Below are 9,452 nucleotides of genomic sequence, written 5' to 3' on the forward strand. Positions count from 1 at the left end.
CGGACGGGAAATCAGGGCATTTTGCAGGAAAACGTGCTGCCGGGCGCCGGGGGTCCCCTCCAGGCCAGGGGTGTCCTGGGGACACGCAGCGCCCGGCCCGGCCGGGGCTGGTGATGGACACGCGACCCCCAGAGCCCGGGGATGAGGGGGGGTCTGGTAGCTGAGCTGGGCTGAGCCTCCTCCAGCCCCAGTACATTCGGGGACTCTGGGTTCCATCAGCTCCGAGCCCAAACCCTGCTGTCCCCACTGAATTCCTCACCCCTCTTTTCGTGGGGCTTCTCTGGCCAGGTGTCGGGGTGGCAGTGAGTTAAATGATGGGATGAATCATAGCATGGTGGAATGGTTTGAGATGGAAGGGACCTTCTAGACCATCCAGTGCCACCCCTGCTATGGCAGGGACACCTTCCACTAGCCCAGGCTGCTCCAAGCCCTGTCCAACCTGGCTTTGGACACTGCCAGGGATCCAGGGGCAGCCACAGCTTCTCTGGGCACCCTGTGCCAGGGTCTCCCCATCCTTACAGCCAAGAATTTCTTCCTAATATCCAATCTGTCACTCCCCTCTGTCAATATGAAGCCATTCCCTGTGTTCTGTCCCTCCATCCCTTGTCCAAAGCCCCTCTCCAGCTCTCCTGGGGTCCTCAGAGCCTTCTCCTCTCCAGGTGAACACCCCCAGCTCTCCCAGCCTGGCTCCAGCCCTTGGAAGATTTTTGTGGACTCCTCTAGACTCCCTCCAGCAGCTCCATGCCCTTCTGATGTTGGGGACCCCAGAGCTGGATGGAGCACTGCAAGGGGGCTGGAATAGAAGGGGAGAACCTGTGTGGATGTGAATGAGAATCTGCAGGGTGGACGAAGTGCAAGGAATGCAGAATAACCCTGTACAGTGCAGGTCCAACACAGCCCCTCCCGCCCGTGCCAAGGGCTTGAGATGCTGCTCATGCCGGTGCCTGACTCCTCACCAGCCCAAACCTGCTGGGAGCGAGAGCACATGCACGGAAATGGCCTGTCTGCACCCCCAGCCCTCCATTCCCCAGCTCCTTCCACCTCTGCGGAAATTGGCAGCCAATTATCAGCAAATCCACCCGGTTCCTCTCCGGCTGCGCGAGGTGCGAAGGCCCGACCTGGGCGCGCGTTTAAAGAAGTGTGAGCTCAATCCACGCTCGGCACCAGCCCTCCGGAGCCTGCCTGTCTGGCTTATCTCAGCTCCCACTTTATTTTAGGGAAAGTGCTGATGGCTGCGGCCGCAGGAATTCCGGGAGGTGGAAATTACGGAGCGTTTTGCCCTCCACACCCGGCGCTGGGTCACGCCAAGGAGATGGGGAGGGGGGGCTGTGCATGAGCCCCTCGGTGGGCTCTGCGTGGAGGTGGATTTTCTATTCACCCGCACAGGGCAAAGGGTTGCGGGCTGGGGACACGGGACACGAGAGAGGGGACGAGCATCGGCGGGGACAGCGCAGCCTGGCTGGCCCCGTCCGTCCGTCCGTCCCGCTGGCGTTGCCAGGTGATGTAATGCTTGAGCGAAAACACAGGCGGTCGTTAAACACGAGCTCCCCGCTCCAGAGGAGCGACGCGGGAGCAGATGGATGCGGGGACCGGCAGCTTTGCAGCGGTTCCAGCAGCCTCGGGGCTGTGATGTGGCCCGCGGGATGCACCACCCTGGCCGGGTGATGCATCCTCGATGCGAGAGTCTGCAAAACATGCGGGGAGCGGCGCTGGGAAAGCGGCCTCGCTGGGAAATCAGAACTGGGGCAGCTGGCCGGCTCCGAGCAGCTCCCAGCCCTTGCCAGTGGAACGGCTCTGACTTTTGAATGCGTGTTTTGTACCTAGAAAGAATAGATGTGAGGCAAGATCTCCCCGCCCCTGGCACTCGCGGCGGGGAACGGAATCCAAAGGCTTTGTGATTTGGCCGGAGCGCTGCCCGAGCAGCCCGCGGGGACGGGCTGGGAGAGTTCCCCCAAGTTTGCGAAGTGTCGGGAGAAGCTTGCGGGGAAGGCACAGGTTCGGTACGGTCTGACGGGAAAGGGGCAAGGCAGGAAATGCTTCCCGTGAGGAAAAGCGGGGTTTGCTGCACAGTGCGATATCGGGGTGAGAAAAGCCACAGCGAGCACCTGCGGCCACAAGCTGTACGGCATGGGGGGTTTCCTGGGAGCCGTGGCACTCCGGGAAGGATGGCTGCTCCCCCCTCGGCGGGTCCCACCTCGGTGACAGGTGCAGGTCACACACACTTCCCCCAAACGCTGACATAGTTGCTGGGGGAGATGCCAAAGAGCCTGACGCTGCTGTGACACACGCGGGGAGCCGTCCCGGGGGTCACACCGACGTGCAAAACACAGAAATAAACACCCCTTTGCCATAGCTACGAGGAGCCCCACACCTGGCCGGCCCCCCGGACCCCAACCCTGCTCCGAGCGCTGTTGACAGCGTTGTCATAGGGAACGGCACAGGCGGGGTGTGCCGGGGCTCTGCGGTGCCTGCGCCGGATGCGCTCAAAGGAAAGGTATGTGCGAGGGGCAGGTCACACCACCGAGTGGCCTCGTCACCGTCCCAGGGAAGCGGAGTATTTGGGTTTGGAACGGCCAAACTCACCGGGATGGTGGCGGCCTGAAGTTTTCGTTCTTCATGAGTGTCTCTGCTGAGCAGGTGCTCCGTGTTTGGGGTGTGTGCCAGGAAAGGCTTCACCCGAAGCACCAAGGGACAGGGCAGCTGCCTCTTTCAGTGCTGAGCATCCTCATGTTTTCCTGCCCTGGTTCAGATTATCACCCCTGGAGATGCTGCAGAGAGAAATCTCCAAACTAGAGAGACTGTCTGAAATGGACACCTCTGTCAGTCATCCCAGAGAAATTCCTCCCAGGACACGGGGCAGGAGGGTTGTGGGGCACAGACAGGGCTCTGTGGTACCTGGCAATCAGGGCAAGTCTCTGCTCAGTGCTATGTTCAGCAAGTGAAACCTTTTTGTCCTGCCAAGTTCCCCACTCAGAGGTGTTTTCACCAGCCCACCTCTGTCCCTGTGGCTCTCCTGATGTTAAAACACCAAGGATCTCTGAGTGCTCTGAATGTGCTCTGGGGACAACATCTCCATGTCTCCCTCCCCTGTGCATCCAATTGCATCCCCCAGCACCTTCCCTGGGGGAGAACATTCGACCCCCACGTGCAGCCCATGCCACAGCCCCACAGGACAGCCATGTCGCACAGGCCTGGGGCAGCCAGGGAGCCATCCTGTCCTTGGTGTGAGGCTGGAAGCCACCACAGACACATTCCAGTGTCATGGGCAGGATCCTCAGATAGAATCCTAGAATCATGGAGTAGCCTGGGTTGGAAGGGACCTTAAAGATCATCTGGTTCCAACCCTCCTACCCCCACTTGCTTGGAGCAACTGCCGGGTTGCTCTAAGCTCTGTCCAGCCTGGCCTTGGACACTCCCAGGATTGCATTTTCCCAGCTGTCCCTGTATATTTGGTGCTGGGGTGTTTCTCAAGGCAAGAGGAGCACTGACAGCACTGCAGGGGCTGTTTGAGGAGCAGGGGAGCTCAGGCAGCCCCTCCCTGCCAAGTCCCATTGTCTGTTGGGGTTGATGGCTCATGTGACCCCAAGCACATCTCACCCATCCTTAACTCCCCATGAGCTCCTCTCTCCCTGGCAGTCTCTGCCTACGGTTGTTATGGGAAGAGGTTTTGCCAAGACAAGGATGCTGCTTGGAGGGACCAGCTGGAGCTGCAGCTGGGGGTGATGGGGGCAGTGCTCTTCCTTGATGGACCAACAGAAACAGCATCACCCTCCTGGCACTCCAGAGCAACCTGAGATCTCTCGGGGATATTCATCATTGGAGACTCTTTGTGAGGAGAAGGGGAGACACCTTCCCCAGCCCCTGGAATGGCCTCTATCCCAGGTTTCTGTTTTCTGCCAGGCATGAACAACCAGGACCAGATTCATATCCCCTCCTTGGTAACCCATCCCTCTCCTGTCCCCCCACAGTGCTCTCCTTTTCAGTCTTTCCACCAGTTTTGGTGCCTGCTTCTCCCACCCTTTGGCCCCCTAAACCTCTCCTGTATCCATGACCCCTACACTGCAGGTCACACTTGGCTGCAAGCCCTGTTCCAGCTCTTCTTGCCTCGGTCACAACCATGTTTGTGATGTTGCCTTTTCTGCAGGCTTTTCCTCTCTCACCCTGTCCCCTTCCCTTGTGGATAACCAGCTCTCCATGTTCTGGGAAGACCTACGGATGTGACCCGTGAGGTTGGGATTGTGCTGTAAGTGGTGCAGCCCTGGGACAGCAGTGATGGGATCTCCATCCTTGGACATGTTCAAAACGTGCCTGGACACAGCCCTGAGCAGCCTGACCCAGCTTTGGAGCGCTCACTTGCTCCAGGGCTGGGCTGGGGACCTCCAGGCATCCCTTCCAACCTAAATCCTTCTATGATTTATATCGAATTCTCTTCGGTATTTCTGCAGTTCTGGGAAGCCTTCAGTGATGTATCACTGAGCGGCTCTGATCTGACTCTGGCCAAGGAGGGATTTAGTGGTCCTGGCTCCGTCCATCTCATTCACATTGTCCTTCCCAAGGACAGCTGAACATCTGCTGCCCATAGGTAACTCCAGGCCGCTGCTCCCAGCCTGGGTGTGAAACCTCTGCCTGCCTCCATCCCCGGCTCTGACCTGCCCTCGGAGCTTTCAAGTGATTGTTTTCATCCTTCTCCCGCTGTCTGGAGCGTTCCAAGCGTTGATTAAAAGGTACCATCACTGCAAAACGTGCTGTGCCTGAGTGGCTGCAGCTTTCAGCAAGGGAGACTCAGCGTTTACTGGAACGGCCAGCACTGATTCCCTGCCAGATGTCAGCTCCGACCCCCAGCAGTTTCGGCAGCAGATCCGCTTAAAAAACTGGAAGATTCTTTTGTATTCTCCGAAGAAAGGGGAAAAAAGCAGGGTGTGTTTATCATGGAGCTATTGCTTTCCACTGCCTGTGTGCTCTGCAATGGCCAGAGTGTTCAAAGAGACTCTCAAACCTCCTTTGTGCAGAGAGCAGGGCTGGAAAATCTCAACCCAGAAGGGGAAAACCGAAGCAAACCATGGGCAACCAAGCACTGAGATGTAACTGGTAACACTCAGCCAGAACATGAACTTTAGACACTGCCTGTGCTCCAGTTTGTGTCTGCAGCACAGAGGGGCCCTGAGGAAAAGGCGGTGGAGCTCTATTATCTCACAGCCAGATCCTTGTGGTGTTGAGGGGAAACATAGAGCAGGCAGGGCTGGGCTGCCTCCCTCCCCTCCCAGTGCACCCTGCAAATGCCAGTCGATGGCTCCCAGAGCCCTGATAACTCGGAGCATGACTCACAGACCAAAAATCAAGAGCAGGGCTTCAAATTAAGAATTATTAAAACAAAAAAAAAAAAAGAAAGAAAAAGAAAAAAAAGAAAGAAAGGAGAAAAAAAAGCACATATTGGGTAGTTTTTTTTGTCCTCTGCTTTTTCAGCCGTGAGGTTTATGCCTCCGGCTTTTCTGTGCATTCAGAAGGGCTTAGGGTTTGCCTTTCAGCAAAGTGAAATCTGAGCCTCCCCCAGGCCCAGGGCTCTGGGAGATGGGGATTAGAGAACCTGAGAGGCAAGTGATGCATTCGCTGATGGCAACAAGGCTGTGCATCCACAGAGATGTTCTTTCCCCAAAAATCCCCTGCTGTACAGGGAACTGTAACTCCCCCCAGATGTTGGAGGACACCAGTCCTGCTTTGAGGTGATCCAGAGGCTCAGCCATGGGGTGACCTTGGGATGAGTCCCCTGTGCCAAAATGCTTGTCAAGATGGAGGTCTGGCTCAGCAGCCACCTCCAGCCTCCTTGTCTGACTCCCAAAGAGGCACCACATGTGTGATTAAAAGCCCTGCAACCCTGAGATGTGGAATTTGGTGATTTTTTTGCTGGAAAGTGACAGAAATTCTGCCAAAAGCTAAAAAAGTGCTTTACAGCAGGGCTGCAGCTGGGTACATCCATTCAGGCTGCTGCCAGGTCTCTCTGCCACTCTCCCAGAGCTGCCCAGAGAGGCAGTTTTCCCATTATTTTGCCCCTCAGGAAAGCACCTGCTGCTGTGGAAGGTCATTGTCCACAGCTGGTCTGGTTCTGCCCTGGCAGCTGGAAATGTCACTGGAATTGAATGGCTTTAATGAAATAACATGGAGAGGAACCTGGGGAAGTGGTGCAGGAGGTCGTGGGGCTGGGGACAGCCAGGCTGGGGGGTTTCCACAGCAATGTGGGTGTGGGGACAGGAGGAGAGGGTGGAGGGGACCACGGAGTGGGGTGAGAAAGTGGCTGGGCCAAGGCAAGGAGAGCTGGAACATGACTTGGAGCCACATGGTGTGACCTGCAGCAAGGGGGTCATGGATACAGGAGAGATTTAGGGGCCAAGGATGGGGGGAACCAGGGGACAAAACTGAGGGAAAGATGGAAAAGGAGAGCACTGTGGAGGGACCAGAAAGGGACGGGTGGTCCAGTGTTCCAGAGCAGTTACCAAGGAGATGTGGATCTGGTCTAAGATGGGAGAGTGAGGAGAAGAGATCAAACACCCAGTGGGATGGAACGGATCAACTCTTGCAGCTGGGAAAAGAGGGAATGAGAAGAGTTGAGACCTTGTTCCAGACACAGCAGATGGGTCAGGGGCTGCTCAGGGCTGGTGACAGCAGGCAGAGGTGATGGTGGCATGGGAACCCAAAAGTCCCTGTGTCACTGACATCAGAAGTGGCAGCTGTGACAGAGCAGAGCGGCAGGGAGGTCTCATCCCAGCACCAGCCAGGATTCCCTCACACCTCCTGGTGCTCCTGCAGAGCTGCATCCCTGCAGGACTCTGCCAGTGCATTTCTGGCCATCTCTGGGCCATTCTTCTCAAGTTGATGCTGTTCTTCAATCTTCCTCCCCGAGCAGCAGCAGCAGCAGCAGATCCTCCCTCAGACAGGCTCTCCCCATCGCTGTGGGGCTGTTTGCCAGCACTGGTCCTGCTCTTCTCCAGCACTGCCTGTGCTGGGAACATCCCTCCCGACACACCCCAGCCTGTTCTACCCTCTGAGGGATGGGGTGGGAAGGGGGAGCCAGGTCACCACCAGCCTGCAGCCCCCCACATCTCCAGGTACAGGTACCGGGAGGGATCATGAGGAGCTGCCCCTGTATCACTGCCAGGGGTGTGTGAGGGACAATCCAGAGACTCTTGTTGCTGCATCCTCCCGGAGACTGAGGAGAGAAACACTGCTGGGGGAGAGAAGCCCCTTGGTTTGGGTGATGTACAGCCTTTTTGGGGCCGTTTCACCCAATTTCTTCTCTCTCCCCACCATCCCCACTCCAGGTCTCATCTCCCCAGGGGAAGCCGTGCCTTTGTCCGTCTGCAGGGGCTTGGCTCCTCTCCTGAGCAGCCCTGGGAGCCGCTGCCCGGTGCTGGCAGGGCTCGGCGTCCCGGTTCCCAGCGGCGTGTCTGGGCTGGGAGCAGCCGCGGGGCTCAGCCCCCGGGGGCTCGGGCGCTCGCTGCGCAGTCTGGCAGCAGCTCCGGCACAAGCGCAGCGCTGGCCCTGCCCCAGCGCACGCTGTTTCCTCCCGGCAGGCCGGCCAAGAGGAGTCAGCTGAGGACAGCAGCCGAGCCGGCAGCGCAGGCAGCCTGGGTAAGGGGGGAAAGGAGGGCTGGGGTCGGTGCTGGGCAGTGCCAGGGAGAAGCTTCTTGAAGGGCAGTGGGGATTTGGGAATTGCTGCCCTGGGGGCTGCTGCCGGATGCGCCGCTCGTCTCCTCCTCCAGGTTTTGAGGTGTGTCTGGTTCCGTTCTTTGCCAGGCTCCATCAGCAGCCTCTGGAAATTGGGGTTTTTCCCTGATGTCAGAACTCTCTCGCTGTCAGACAAACAACCCATTACCTCCAAATCGTCTCTCTTGCGCAACAATCACTACATTTTCCTCCCAGCTCCCAAGTTTCACCTTCTGCCTCGAGCGATGCCATCTCCATCCCTCAAATCCTTTATTTCCCAGGCTGCACTGTCCTCTCCTTTATTCCCAGGCGCAGGGGGCGAACAGAGGCCATCCCTCCTGCCTCCTGCTGCTGCCCGCCGCTGTTTGAAGCTGCTGCTCCCCGTGACGGGAGTGCCCTGGCACCAGCCGTGTGCCAAAACCAGCCACTGTTTGCCTCAGGGATGGGCAGGGATGGAGGGTTTGAAAGCTTTCAGGTTCACCTCTGCGCTGCCACCCACATCCCGTTGCCCGCGGTGATGCTTTGGCTCAATTCGGCCAGTTAAGACGTCATTTGTAACTAGCACATGGATAATGTTTCTATTTAATTAATGACTCTTCGACTGCAGAATGTTGCCTCGGGCCAGGTGAGCCGCTCGCTGAAGAGGCTGCAGACAAAAAGTGCATTGATGAAATACTTCACTGTTTCGAAGGAAAATTTGGGGGATTTTTTTTTTGTTCTAGCACGGAACTGGATTGTATTGCAGGGCTGAACACATAAAGCCAACCCAGGCATTGCATTTCAGGCTGAAACAGGCATTTTTCACTCTGAATCCAGATTATTAGGAATTTAGTTTTGGTTTCAGAGATAGAAATCGCAGAGATACCGGGTTTAGGTAAAACTGGTGACCATCAGGCTTTTAGCTCCATTGGAAATGCTTAAGGAAAGTGTTTCCCAGTCCCAGAGGTGCTCCAGCGCTGGCTCTGGGGAGCTCCAGCCTGATCGGGTGAAAGCACGGGAAGTTGTGTGGTGGCTTCAGGAAGGTCCCCAACAGCCCCACGCGTGCAGAGGGATGAGAAACCCACAGCAGAGGCTGCAGGGCCAAAGTCACCCCACTGCTGTCGTGTCACGATCCGGGGGGATGCAAAGAGCAGCCGAGCACAGAGACAAAGAATAGGGGGATACTGGAGAAGCAGCAGTGACAAATGAGCTCCCCCGGGGGTGCCGCATGAAAACATCCTCCGGATCAGCATCACTTTCACGAGACAGAGGTTTTCAGGATAAATCTTTTCCCGGGGAACGGCCGGCCAAGCCGCTCCGGGGCTGGGCTGCTGGGAGCAGGCAGTGCCCGCGGAGATGCCCAGCATCTGCCGCAGGGCAGCACCGCGATCGCCTGGCAGAGGCACGGGCAGCTCTGCCGGCTCGCCCTGCCACCCCTGCTGGAGCTGCTTTTCCTCGCAGCACTTCACAACTCAGCACTCTCGAGTTAATTAGAGAACCATCTGCCCCCTTCTCGCACATCATAAAAGCGTGTTTAAAGCCGGGCGATAAAAGGCAGCATTAGTCTGGGTCACTGCAGGCTCCCATCCCGGCGCTGCCCCGCCTGCCGCGCTGCCTGGCCAGCGCTCAGACCAGGTGGGAACGATGTTTGAGTCCGTCTGAACTTGCTCTCCTGCCAGCTTCCTTGAGAGACTCCCAAGTATTTCACAGCTCTCTCCCAGGCACGCTTTGTTCTCTAACAGTCTCCTACAGCCTGTCCCTGCTTAACTCTCCTG

This window comes from Lichenostomus cassidix, chromosome 19, assembly GCF_008360975.1.
Source record: "Lichenostomus cassidix isolate B80296 chromosome 19, HeHo_3.0, whole genome shotgun sequence".
Classification (NCBI taxonomy): Eukaryota; Metazoa; Chordata; class Aves; order Passeriformes; family Meliphagidae; genus Lichenostomus; species Lichenostomus cassidix.